General features: G+C 46.0%; 1 long non-coding RNA gene and 1 other non-coding gene across 2 annotated transcripts; both read right to left on the reverse strand.

Moving 5' to 3' along the window:
- Positions 1 to 2,224: 2,224 nt before the first annotated feature.
- On the reverse strand, positions 2,225 to 12,564 carry LOC133758011 (uncharacterized). Its single transcript, XR_009865751.1, has 7 exons — positions 12,481 to 12,564; positions 9,521 to 9,600; positions 8,531 to 8,602; positions 7,378 to 7,538; positions 5,204 to 5,292; positions 5,033 to 5,100; positions 2,225 to 2,509 (listed from the first exon to the last, which is right to left on the reverse strand). It is a non-coding gene; the product is annotated as an uncharacterized LOC133758011 (long non-coding RNA).
- On the reverse strand, positions 8,675 to 8,876 carry LOC133758951 (small nucleolar RNA SNORA74). The gene has a single exon (XR_009865848.1). It is a non-coding gene; the product is annotated as a small nucleolar RNA SNORA74 (small nucleolar RNA).
- Positions 12,565 to 12,800: the final 236 nt, after the last annotated feature.

The following is a 12,800-nucleotide window of genomic DNA, read 5'->3' on the forward strand; positions in this document are numbered from 1 at the left end:
GCAAGAGGTGGTGGTGGCGGCTGCAGCCCAAGAACAAACCCACTCTCGCGAGAGAGCTCGCCCCCACCCGCGCCGGGCTCGGTTCGGCGCGCGCCCGGCCCCGCCCCCTACTCGGCGCGCGCACCTCGTAGGCGCACTCGCCCGCGGCGTTGTTCCCTGGTCAATCCGGCCGGCGCCTTCCTCCCTGCCGCTGAGGCGGGAAATGAGGGGAGAGCCATAGTTTTCAAGTTCGAGTCCCATTTCCCAAAAAAGTTTTTTTTTTTTTATCCCTAAATAATACCTGCAAATTTTAAGTGCAGTGAGCTGTAGAAGCGATTCGCATGTATCGCTGGCCCAAAGACAACTTAATTCTAATTAGTTGTCCAGAAATGGGTAGGAAGAGCCAAATAATATGGGTACAGAGGCAACTGGTACCATTGTAACTGGCTTTTAAATCCCAGGGACTCAGTAGAACACAGTCGTTGAGGGGGAAGACATCAAGCACGTTTCCCCGAAAGACTGCTGCTGCCATTTGTTGAACTTCACTGAACGCAAAACACCCTTGGCATTGAGATACTGGTTCCAGTTCACTGTGTGGGACTTGGATTCCCTTTTTCAGTTGATAAAGGAGATCCAATTTAGCTGCAAGCTTACCAAACCACCTTCACAGAACTCAGCGTCTGGAAGGCAGAAATATTTCGAGCAAATTAATGATGATTAACTAATTATGGAATGATTAGTAGGGATTTGGCAATGCAATTCACATGCAACCTTACAGTAACCTTAAAAGGTGGCTACTTATTTTGCCATTTCATAGATAGGAAAACTGACAGGAAAAGTTTATATAATCGGGGTCAGAGTAGGTTAAGACAGAGCATCCAATATCAGACTGTCTGGGTTGCAGTTCCAGTTCTGTCCATGCCAGCTTCTTGCTAATGTGCACCTTGGAAGCAGATGATGTTCAAAGACTTGAGTTCCTGCCACCCTGATGGAAGATCCACATCAAGTTCTGGGCTCCAGGTTTCTGCCTGGCCCAGTCCCAAGTGTTGAGGGCATTTGGAGAGTGAAACAGTGATTGGATCTTTCACATTGCCTTAAAATGCATACGTACATACATATATATATATATATATGTAATTGATCAAAGATGACAAAGGTGGTCACGTCTTGGAGCCTCTTAATCAGACAGAAACAGCGTAGCTATTAACCTCACATATGATGGCCATTTGCTATGTCTATGAAATGTGCAGCAAGACCATGATTCACAATTATACTTTACCTCAAGCTAATCTTGTGAGAAAGGATTTAGGGAGGACGCATATTGTTAGCATGTTAGGCCTCAGGGAAACAGCAATAAACTAGACAAAAGCCATCTTCTTTGCCCTCATGGAATTTACATCCTGTGAAGACAGTGAACCAATAACAATTAGTATCAGTATAAACAGGTAGCGGGGAGTAACTGAGGGATGGCAACTGTCCTCAGTACAAGTGTGAGCTAGTCTATTATCTGACCAGCAGCCCATTAACTAGGTGAAGGGAATGAAGCAATTTATGGGCAGAAGGGACACCATGTGTGAAAACCCACACTTTGACACAGGTAGACTTTGGGAAACTGCAGATAAAGCTGGAAAGGTAAGAAAGGGCAATTTCCGTGTGGTTACAAATTCAAATGCAGGACAAACAGCCTCTTGAAACCTGGGATAAACTGGTGAATATGTGCCCTAGTTAATAGCATTCAAAATATATGCATAATATTTGGGCTGGTGATATGGCAAAGCCACTGCCTGTGATAATGGCATCCCACTTCCAATCCAGCTCCCTGATAATGCACCTGAGAAAGGCAGCATAACCTAGCCCAACTGGCTTCTGCTTGGCTTGGCCCTGGACATTTGGCCACTTAGGAAATAGACCATTGGATCAAAGATCTTTCTGTCCCTTCCCCCCCAATATTGTAGAGCAATTTATTCAAGACACTAAATATGATCTCTTGATTGTCTCTTGAAACAAATGAGCTACAATACACAAGGTGATTTCTTGGCTTTCCCAAAGAGGTGAGTGGGAATGTCAGGGGGTGGGGCAGAACCTGGAGATTGATGACAAAGAGCCACATCTGGCAGAAGCCAGAATCCCAAACTTCAGTGAGTGGTGGAAGGAACATTTTAGCATTTCACAACACAATCAGGAAACAAAAAGGAGGTGGTCTCCCTCTGTCTTTCAAGTAAACAAATGAATCTTTTTGTTTGCTTTTTAAAGATTTATTTATTTGAGAGGCAAGTTACAGAGAGGAGAGACAGAAAGTCACCCCCACCAAATGGCCAGTACAGTTTGAGCTGAGCTAATCTGAAGCCAGGATCTTCTTCTGGGTCTCCCACGTGTGTGCAGGGGCCCAAGGACTTGGGCCATCTCCTACTGCTTTCCCAGGCCGCAAGCAGAGCTGGATCGGTAGAGCAGCAGTTGGGATACGAACCAGTGCCCATGTACCACAGATGGAGGATTCGCCTACTACTCCACAACACAGCCACAAATAAATCTAAAAAAAAAATTAAAATAAAATCAAGATTAGAACTTTTACAACCTTAAACTTATATCCTAACATTTTTCTAGACTCAGAGATGGCATTTAGTAGGATTCATCAAAGGCTGATGCTCCCCTGTACTCCTGTAGAAGCCATGTTTAAGCTTACTCTATGCTAGCTTTTGAAAACAATTTTTTGGGCTGGTGCCGCAGCTCAATAGGCTAATCCTCTGCCTGTGGCGCCGGCACACTGGGTTCTAGTCCCAGTTGCCCCTCTTCCAGGCCAGCTCTCTGCTGTGGCCTGGGAGTGCAGTGGAGGATGGCCCAGGTGCTTGGGCCCTGCACCTGCATGGGAGACCAGAAGCACCTGGCTCCTGGCTTTGGATCAAAATCAGCGCCATGCGACGGCCGCAGCGTGCCGGCCGCGGTGGCCATTGGAGGGTGAACCAACAGCAAAAGGAAGACCTTTCTCTCTGTCTCTCACTGTCCACTGTCAAAAAAAACAAAAACAAACAAAAAAAAACCACAACAACAAAAACAATTTTTTGGAGATCTAAATCTTGGCTCTTTCCCACGAAAAACCTGATCTGCTTTATACTCTTAAAGTGATTCCAACTGATCTTGGCTAAGCCTTCCCCTTGACTTGTCCTCATCCCTTCTCTTTTTTTTTTTCTTTTTTCTTTTCTTTTTTTTTTTTTGGACAGGCAGAGTGGACAGTGAGAGAGAGACAGAGAGAAAGGTCTTCCTTTTTGCCGTTGGTTCACCCTCCAATGGCCGCCGCGGCCAGCGCTCTGCGGCCGGCGCACCACGCTGATCCGATGGCAGGAGCCAGGTGCTTCTCCTGGTCTCCTATGGGGTGCAGGGCCCAAGCACCTGGGCCATCCTCCACTGCACTCCCAGAGAGCTGGCCTGGAAGAGAGGCAACCGGGACAGAATCCGGCGCCCCGACCAGGACTAGAACCTGGTGTGCCAGCGCCGCAAGGCGGAGGATTAGCCTAGTGAGCCGCGGCGCTGGCCTTCTTTTTTTTTTTTAAAAAAGATTTTATTTGACAGGTAGAGTTACAGTAAGTGAGAGACAGAAAGGCCTTCCTTCCATTTGTTCACTCCCCAAATGGCTGCCATGGCCAGAGCTGCGCTGACCCGAAGCCAGGAGCTAGGTCCTTCTTTCCCGGTCTCCCATGTGGGTGCAGCGGCTCAAGGACTTGGGCCATCTTCTGCTTCCCCAGGCCATAGCAGAGAGCTAGATTGGAAGAGGAGCACCAGGACTAGAACCGGTGCCCATGCGGGATGCCGGCGCCGCAGGAGGAAGATTAACCTACTGTGCCACGGCGCCGGCTCCCATTTAAGATTATTTGAAAGGTAGATTTAGAGATTCCCCCATCCACTCCTCAGATGACCAGAACAGCTGGAGCTAAGCCAGCTTTATCTAGGTCTCTGTGGATGCAAGGGCTCAAGCATTTGGGCCATCTCCACTGCTTTCCTGGATATATTAGGAGGGACTCTTGACCAGTGCCCATATGGGATACTAGCATTGCAGGTGGTGGCTTTACTGGACATGCACAGCACTGGCAGGGAGTTGTCCTCATCTCTTTAATGAATTGGACTCTGGTGCTCTGGCAGACAGCAACATGACTGCCTCTCAAATCTCAGTTCAGATATGCAAATACTCATGTTTGCATAAGGCTCTAATGCCATCTGGTGACTGTGCAGAGAAGAAAAGTCAAACTTTTGTTATAGGAGACACAGAGCTCAGAGGATCAGAAAAAAGTACAAGAAACCAAAAATTAATATTAGATTTCATTCACCAAATCCTTATAAAAGACATTATAGAAAATTGGGAATACAATCATGGGAAACTAGATATAAGGATCTTTGCCAGTTTTCAGCAGTAAAAATATCTTTTTAAAGAGTCCATTGAAAGACTCACTAGGTGAATATGGGAAGACATATCACTAATATCCCTTTTATTTTTTTTGATGGCATTACATTTGACAGTGGCATAAGGCATAAAAGGTCACAAAATGGCATTTATACCTTTTTATGTACTTATGGTACTTTTCTACACAGATTTTATAAGTCATATTTATCAATCTTTTGTTTTCTAGACTTGATTTCTCATATGTACATCTTTGGCTCATATGCAAGTTGTCTTCCTGGAAAGGTCAAATAAGCACCCACTTCTTTCTGTATGGCTACAACCTGTACCAATACTAGCATGAACATCTTGCATTTATTTAGAATGCTGCCTCTTTATCAAATTTCCCAATGTCTCAAGTACAATTTGGAATGCCTTGTCTGTTCCATTCATGAGCTACCAACTCAAGCGTCAAGTTCTACCTTGTCTTCTTTTTGTAATGTTTCAGCATATGTGGAGATTTATATTCCTTTATCATTCTAATTTAGTAGATTATAGTTATTTTCCTGCATGAATGTTAAAATCAACTTGTTTAGTTGCTGAAATAAATGTTTTTATTGGGATTGTTGTAGACAGAACATAAGATATCTTATGTTGACATTTTCTGGACATGGTATGACTTACCCGTTAACTATTTTCATCATACAAAACTTAACTACAGATGCTCCTTGACTCACGATGAGGTTACATCCCTGTCAAAGGAAAAGATTAAGACAAAGATTAATTTAATGGGTAAATATCTTGCCTAGCAGTTCAGGCCTGTGGTTGGGATACCCACACCCCATATCAGAATACCTGGATTTGGCTTGGGGAGTGAAGCAATCAATGTGAGCCTGTCGTTTCTCTCAAATAGATTTGCACATTGCTTTCACACCATTGTAAAACTGGGGAAAAAAAAGGACAGTCTGTATTTCAAGTTTACCCCTAAACAGTCTCCTCTTGTTCCCCCCGGCCACCCCCCAGAACTGTAACTAAGTATGCAGCTCTGGTGAAGCCCAGATTCTAACACAGAGGCTGTATCTTGAGGAGCATCTCCACTCTCCTTCAACTCATGAAAAACAGAGGTCCTAGGCTTGGCTTACTCCAGCAGCTGATTCCTAATCCACACCCTCTATAAGCTCTTGGGGAAAAAACGTCAGCGGTGTTAAGACTACAGCATTCACTATAAAAGACAACAGACTCAACCAAGTATTTAGAATACCTACATCTTCTATTGTACTACATGGGCTGAAGTCCTGCTTCTGATTACAGCTTCCTGCTAATAGCTCAAGTAGTTGGATCACTGTCACCAACAGAGGAGGCCTAGTTTCAGATTCCTGGTTTCAACCTGGCACAGTCTGGGCTGTAATAAGCATTTGAGGGGTAAACCAACAGATGAAAGGTTTGTTTCTGTCTTTTCTGTTACTAGACTTTTTTTTTTTTTTTTTAAAGAAACCTATGATTATGGGAGCATTCCAAAGGAATATATTTATGAGGACACTACAAAGAGCCAATGCAAAGAAACCTCAATGGCTAAAGCTACAATACTCTTTACAAATGGGAACTCTACCATCTTGCCAACTTTTCTCTGTATCAAAAAGTATACTCAAACAAAAATTGAGGACAGGCATTTGGCACAGCAGTTAGGACACTGTTTGGGAGTCCCATATCTACTATGGTACTGTCTGGTTCATGTCCCAGTTCTGCTTCTGATTCACTTCCTGCTGATGAGTAACCCAGGAGGCAATGGATGCTGGCTGAAGTACTTGGCTCATTGAGTTCTAGGTCTGTCACAGGCACCCAGAGGAACAAAGCAGTGGATAAAGAGCTGTGTCTTTCAAATAAAACTTATTGAAAATGACCTCCGGGCTGGCACCGTGGCTTACTTGGTTAATCCTCCTCCTCCGGTATCCTGTATCCCATGTGGGTGCCGGGTTCTAGTCCCAATTGCTCCTCTTCCAGTCCAGCTCTCTGCTGTGGCCCTGGAAGGCAGTGGAGGATGGCCCAGGTGCTTGGGCCCCTGCACCCACATGGGAGACCTGGAGGAAGCACTTGGCTCCTGGCTTCAGATCAGTGCAGCGCACCAACCACAGCAGCCATTTGGGGAGTGAACCAGTGGAAAGACCTTTGTCTCTCTCTCTCTCTGTCTAACTCTGCCTGTCAAATAAAAAGATTTCAAAACTTTATTAAAAAAAAAAAAAAGTGACTTCCTACAAGGTCCATTTTATAAACTATTTCCTAAGGGTAGCTAAGTCACCCTTATTAACAGATGGCATCCAAAGGACTTTTACTAGAGGACACAGGAAGGCCAAAGGCAAAACGGGGACTCTTTTAAATGATACTTCTGGCCACTAAGTTGACAAATGTATGACACATCAAGTTGGTTCACTGAAAGGACTCCTAAATAGCAGGTAGAAGAAAAATGCTGCTAAGCAGAGGTTTTGCAAGTATTACAGTTAATTTGTTAATTCAGTGAAATTGTTTTTCAAGAGTATGCTGACAGGTCCATTAACTGTAGCTGTGCATACAGCTCTAATGAAGCAACAAGATTCACTGTCACTCTTTCAAAGTTCTCAATTAGTTCTCTTGGCAGGTTGTTTTCCTTTGGGTGATTTCCTAGAAGCTTAACCACCTTTTTGTGTACCTTTGGGGTTTCCAGAATTTTTCCCTCAGGGTTTTGTTTTCCTAATTGAAATCTGAGACATAAAAAAACCCCACACCCACCATCACTGACACTAATTTCTTTGAATCTGCAAAAAGTATTATCTACGGCTACTGGTGTAGCAGCACTGCAAAGGTGCTGTAACTATGTGGCTGCACAAGTGTGACAGGAAGTCAGCTGACCTCTACTGTGGAATAGCAATGTAGAATTTTACATTATTTTACGTAATTCAACTGGGATCTTCATGACAAAAGGACAACGTACAATGCACACAAAAATGCACACAGGTGCCAGGGTTAGCAGTTTTTAATTTTGGTTCCCTACTTACCTTAAAAATTTTTTTTCCTGTTCATGCGTTATAGGCCTGGGACTTGAGACTTGTCTGGTGCAACCAGGACAGGCACTTGTGTTTATTAATTGCTACCTATGGCAGTTGACAGCTTTGATATTTCTAGATCAGTCATCTTGACCATCTAATTCCAGTTTCCTCTGCAGCATGGGAAAAGAGTGATAGAGAAGGAATAAATTAAGTTACTTTGCAATGTTTTACTTCATCTGCTTAAACTCACCAGGAAATAAATTTGCTTATAAAAAAAAAGTCAACAGGAATAAGTATGTTACTAATTAACTTCACTTATCACATAGGAAATCCCATTAAATTACTTTAATGTGCATGATTATGCCATTGAAGCCTCCTGGGATACTGAAAACAGACACACAAACACCAAATGAATTATCCCTCTTCAACTAGCAACATAGCAACCTCTGCTCAGACACACCTTCAGTGGTGAGGAAGCCAACCTGTATCCTCTGAAGAACTTAAGACTCCAGATTAAAAACCCTATGGGACTGTTGATGACACGCCAAAATTCCCTCTATGCTCAGGGAACATTCCTATCTCAATAGTGCTGAGGTTGTAAGCCAAGGCTCTACAGCAAACTGAAGGCTGCTGTTCTTTCTTCAAACCTCTCAACACACATTCCAAGTGGAGAAGCAGAAAGTACCTGTACACCCCACAGTATTTTACTGCTGGAGGACTTAGCGCAGTCACCATAGTTCTCTAGAGTGAACGACATAAAGCAAAGGCACTGAGAGCACGGAATTTTTCAGGGAGGCATGTTTAGTGCTTTAACCTATCACCTCAAGGCCTGAATTTCTAGAACACGGTTCGGCCAACCATATCCTACAGACCAGTTCCAGCCTGCTACTTGTATAATGGCCCCCAATGAGAATGGTTTTGAAACTTGTAAATGGCTGAAGGAGTTTTACTAGAACACAGCCATGCTCATTTGTTGGTGTATTATCTACGGCTACTGGTGTAGCAGCACTGCAAAGGTGCTGCAACCATGTGGCTGCACAAGTGTGACAGGAAGTCAGCTGACCTCTGCTGTGGAACAGCAATGTAGAATTTTACATTATTTTATGTAATTCAACTGGGATCTTCATGACAAAAGGACAATGTACAAAAATACATTACTTACCTGGGTCTCACCAAGTATTGTCAGGCAGCTGAGGTGCCAACAGGGCCAGGGTTCTCACACAGGAGATGGCATCTAGGAATGGAGAAGGTAAGGAGTGACAGGCTGCCCTGTCCCAAAGACAGGGTCCTGTTCTAACAGAAATAAATTGTTTGTACCCAGACTAGGACCAACCCCACAGGAGGAGTCATTCCACTCTCAGAGGCACAAAACACTGCCTAAGGGTTCTTGCCCACAACACACCAGAACAGTGCTCGGAGCCAAACCCAGTGTAGACGGTGCTTGCTCTCCCAACAGTGTAACACCATCCTAGGCATTATACAAGCCTGGACAGCTGACAACTGCTGGGTTATTCCTGAAACAGCTTTCTCATTTGTTTTAGACACAAGGGCAGCCCAGGTGGAAGGCATCATTACCAGCTGGATGCTGACTGAAAAACATACACAGACGCAATGATGGCTTAAGGGAGATGGCTGGCAGCAAGACAGGAATTCCCATGCTTCCAGGGATTTTTAGGGAGATAGTGTCACTAGTGTCAAAGATACTACATACCGGCCGGCGCTGCGGCTCACTAGGCTAATCCTCCGTCTGCGGATCCGGTTCTGTCCCGGTTGCCCCTCTTGCAGGACAGCTCTCTGCTGTGGCCCGGGAGTGTAGTGGAGGATGGCCCAAGTGCTTGGGCCCTGCACCCGCATGGGAGACCAGGAGGAAGTACCTAGCTCCCTGCCGCAGCGGCCATTTGAGGGGTGAACCAACGGAAAAAGGAAGACCTTTCTCTCTGTCTCTCACTATCTAACTCTGCCTGTCCAAAAAAAAAAAAAAAAAAAAGATACTACATACTTTTATACAAACCATCAAAGTTCTACCCAACCTATCACTGTGAGAGCCTGCATTTGTTGAGGCAAATAAACATGGGTGAATATTCCTGATGGATACTGACCAGCCAGCAGGAGGAAGCAGTCCATGCTGGAATGAACAGGGAGGGACACTTACCTGTGAACTTCACGTGCAGACTGTACCCTGGTCATTATTTCCTCTCTGCAGGATTTAGCATGCACTACCTTCAAGTCATCCTAGAAAGAGCAGCAAATGAGCTTCCGTGATCTATTACACAGAACAGTGATAGTACTAAATAATAAAGCATCCTATACTTCCACATTGCTACAAAGTAGTTTTCACCACAAAAACTGGAATGTATGATGTTAATCAATGTGAATTAATGAACCCAGGAAAACTGCAGATGATGGGCCAAGTACCTAGGCACCTGCAACCCACGTGGGAGAACTAGATGGGAGTTACTTGACTCTTGGCTTTGGCCTATCCCTGACTGTTGTGGACATTTAGGGAGTGAACCAACAGAAAGATTTTTGCCACTCTGCTTTTCAAATAATAAATCTTAAAAAAAAAAAAAAACAAAAACAAACCACCAAGATGGAAAGCATAATGGGTTTTCCATGGATTTTCACTGTGTAGCACCCCTAGACTAAAACAGCAGCTCCTCAGGCCCTGAACTGCAGAGACAGAAAATGGCACTACGGTTTCTATACCTTCAGGAATTATTTATTTCTTACAATCTTGTTCCTGCGCATGAGTGCCATAAAGCTAACCAACCCCCATGCCCTGTTGATATCAGTGTTGAGGCTCCATATGTAAAACGAGTCACGGCTCACATCTGAGGCAGTCACACAAAGCACTCAACATCTAGCTGAATTTTTTAAGGGAAAGCCAACTGATGGAACAAAAAAAGCTTTCAGAAATAACTTCCCTGCCCCCTAACATCCCCACTGGTTCCCCCTGTGAAAACCAGGACTCTTCACCAAAGTCAGCGCTCCTGGACAGTCCCCACAGTGATGAGTGTTTGTCTAGAACTGAGAGGCATCTCTTCTCAGAAAATTAGCATTCGAGACACAACCACTGCAAAGCGGACTCAGTACTTACTCCTCTGAAGGAGTAAGTAAGCAAGCAACAGACACACCATCAGCCCAAAGTAGGCAGGCAGGCCTGTTCCCAGAGGCCCCCAACCAATGGATACTTTTACATGTTACTATAAAGAAGGCCCATAATTTGAAAGCAAATTGACATGAATATTCCCCTAGTAGAGCATCTTTATGTTAACTATAAAATTCCTCCACATGGGGGATTAAGACTAACTTTTGGGGGTAGAAGTAGGAACCAGGTACTTTGAGTTTAGTGAAATGAGTAAAAACCTCCCAACTTCTTCCCTGTACCAGGCCCCTTTTGCAAACTTCGTAGACATTAAATAAAAAATGTGACTTTCCCCGTCTATGCATACAAGCCTCCCTACCTTGATTACTTTGCTCTGTTTCTAAGGAGTGTGATTCAAGTAACATCATACCAGCCAAACCTGCTGGACCAGAATCATTAAGGAAAGTCTGAGTTCTTAGATCTCTGCCTGCAAAAGTGAAGCTCTTGCAGATTTATTGTAAAAGAATAAGCAATTATGCTGGCACACTGGTATAGTTAACACAAAGTTGGCATGAACTAAGCCCAGAATGCCGGCCAGCCTTTGGCTGCTTTTCTCCCAGCAGTGTAACACTTGCCTAGGTACAAGGCAACCTAGGCAGCTGCCTACAGCTGGGGCCAAAGGGAGCTAGAGCCATTGCACGTACCTGCGGCTTCTGGACCTTAAGTCCACAGCCAGTCACTCTGCAATCAAAGCACTCCAGGTGAGTAGCCCCCTCAAAACCCCCTCATCCTGTGAGGCCTGAGCCACAGGAACAGCAGCAGGTAACAAAATAAACACCTCAGGTTTGGTTAGCTTTGTTACTCACATACCAAATTGTCTAAATGACACTGGATGGTAACCTAGCCTCTCTCTACTCCAGTGTTCTCATTCGCACAATGAAGATTTTTTTTTTAGAAGAAGATTTGAAAGGCAGAATGAGAGAATTCCTTCTTCTGCCGGTCCACTCCCCAGATGCTCACAACAGCCAGGGCTAGGCCACGTGGAAGCCAGAACTCCAGCAGCCTCTAGCACACGGACAGCAGGGACACACATCTGCTGCCTCCCTGAGGCATTAGCAGGAAGCTGGCCTGAAGCATGGAGTTAGCTGTGGAGTTGGGGGAACTCAGACCAGACCATCAAATGTGAGATGTCTGAGTCCCACCTAGGGCTCAACCTGCTCCCCAACAAAACCGCCCCTGAAGATACTATCAATCATAATTTATACACAGGGAGACTTACATGGAATGGAAGTGAAAGCCGAAGCATAGTATCTGGGATAGAAGGAGCACTCAGTAAAACACTGAGAAATAAAAAGGGTGCAGTAAAACCGGAAAGACTGGTTAAAACCAGATAGAGGAAGGCCTGGAATATGTTGTCCTCTTAAAGGACAACAAAAGCAGCATTTAAGGGGGTCAGTCGGGGGTGTGAGGGGATCTGGATGTCGTTGCTGCCAGGAACCTCAACTACTGATTGAAAAGCAATAGCCAGTATGTTTCCTGCAGCCTCGCCTTCACAAGCTACCTTATTTATATATGCTTAGGTTAAATGAGACCCTACTATTTTCCAGCCACCCTCGAATTTCACTCCTAATGGCATCCAAATAAGTCAGAGCAGCAGGAAATTGAAGGAAGAGGTCCCGCTCGGGTCTAAAAATAGACTGCCGCTCTCAGAGGCGGGGTGAAGGGCTCACTCGGTTCTGCCCGGACACGTGCTCTCCACGACCTCGCCGAGTCCCTGCCCCGGCACCCGGAGAGCGCGCTCGTGGCGTCCGGCTCCAGGTACTTACCCACCCGGGGCAGGGACCCGCGGTGAAGAACGGGGCGCTCCGGGGTCACGACTTCCCGCCGTCTCTTCCACAGGCCCCCCAGGCCCGAGGTCACGACCCCCAGTTTTGTCCCGGGCCCTGACAGAATCCGCCCTCCCCGCCCTGCTTCTCGTCCCGGACGCTTGGGTCCCCAAGGCCTCCCCGCACGAGGCCCTTACTCACCCACACGTGTCCGCAGCTCCGCGGGGCGAGCCATCCTCGGCAGAGGCCGCAGGGGAAAGGGCAGCCGGGAGCCCAGAGGGCCCCGCCCCGGGGCGGTTGGTGGGCGGGGCCTAGGTGGGCGGAGCCCTGAGCCCCGCCCAGGAAAGGCCGAGTTCGGAAGGGGCGAGCGAGCGGGGAGAGGTAAGCGTTCGCCATGTGGGAGCTAGACACGGCGAGAGAAAAGGCCCAGCTCCCGACAGTGGCTGCAGTTGCGCGTGCCCCTTGGCATTTCTTAGCCGTAGAACGGGTGCTGGGGTTGGAGCCGTACGGGGCGAGCCTCT

This window comes from Lepus europaeus, chromosome 4 (genome assembly GCF_033115175.1).
Source record: "Lepus europaeus isolate LE1 chromosome 4, mLepTim1.pri, whole genome shotgun sequence".
Lineage (NCBI taxonomy): Eukaryota > Metazoa > Chordata > Mammalia > Lagomorpha > Leporidae > Lepus > Lepus europaeus.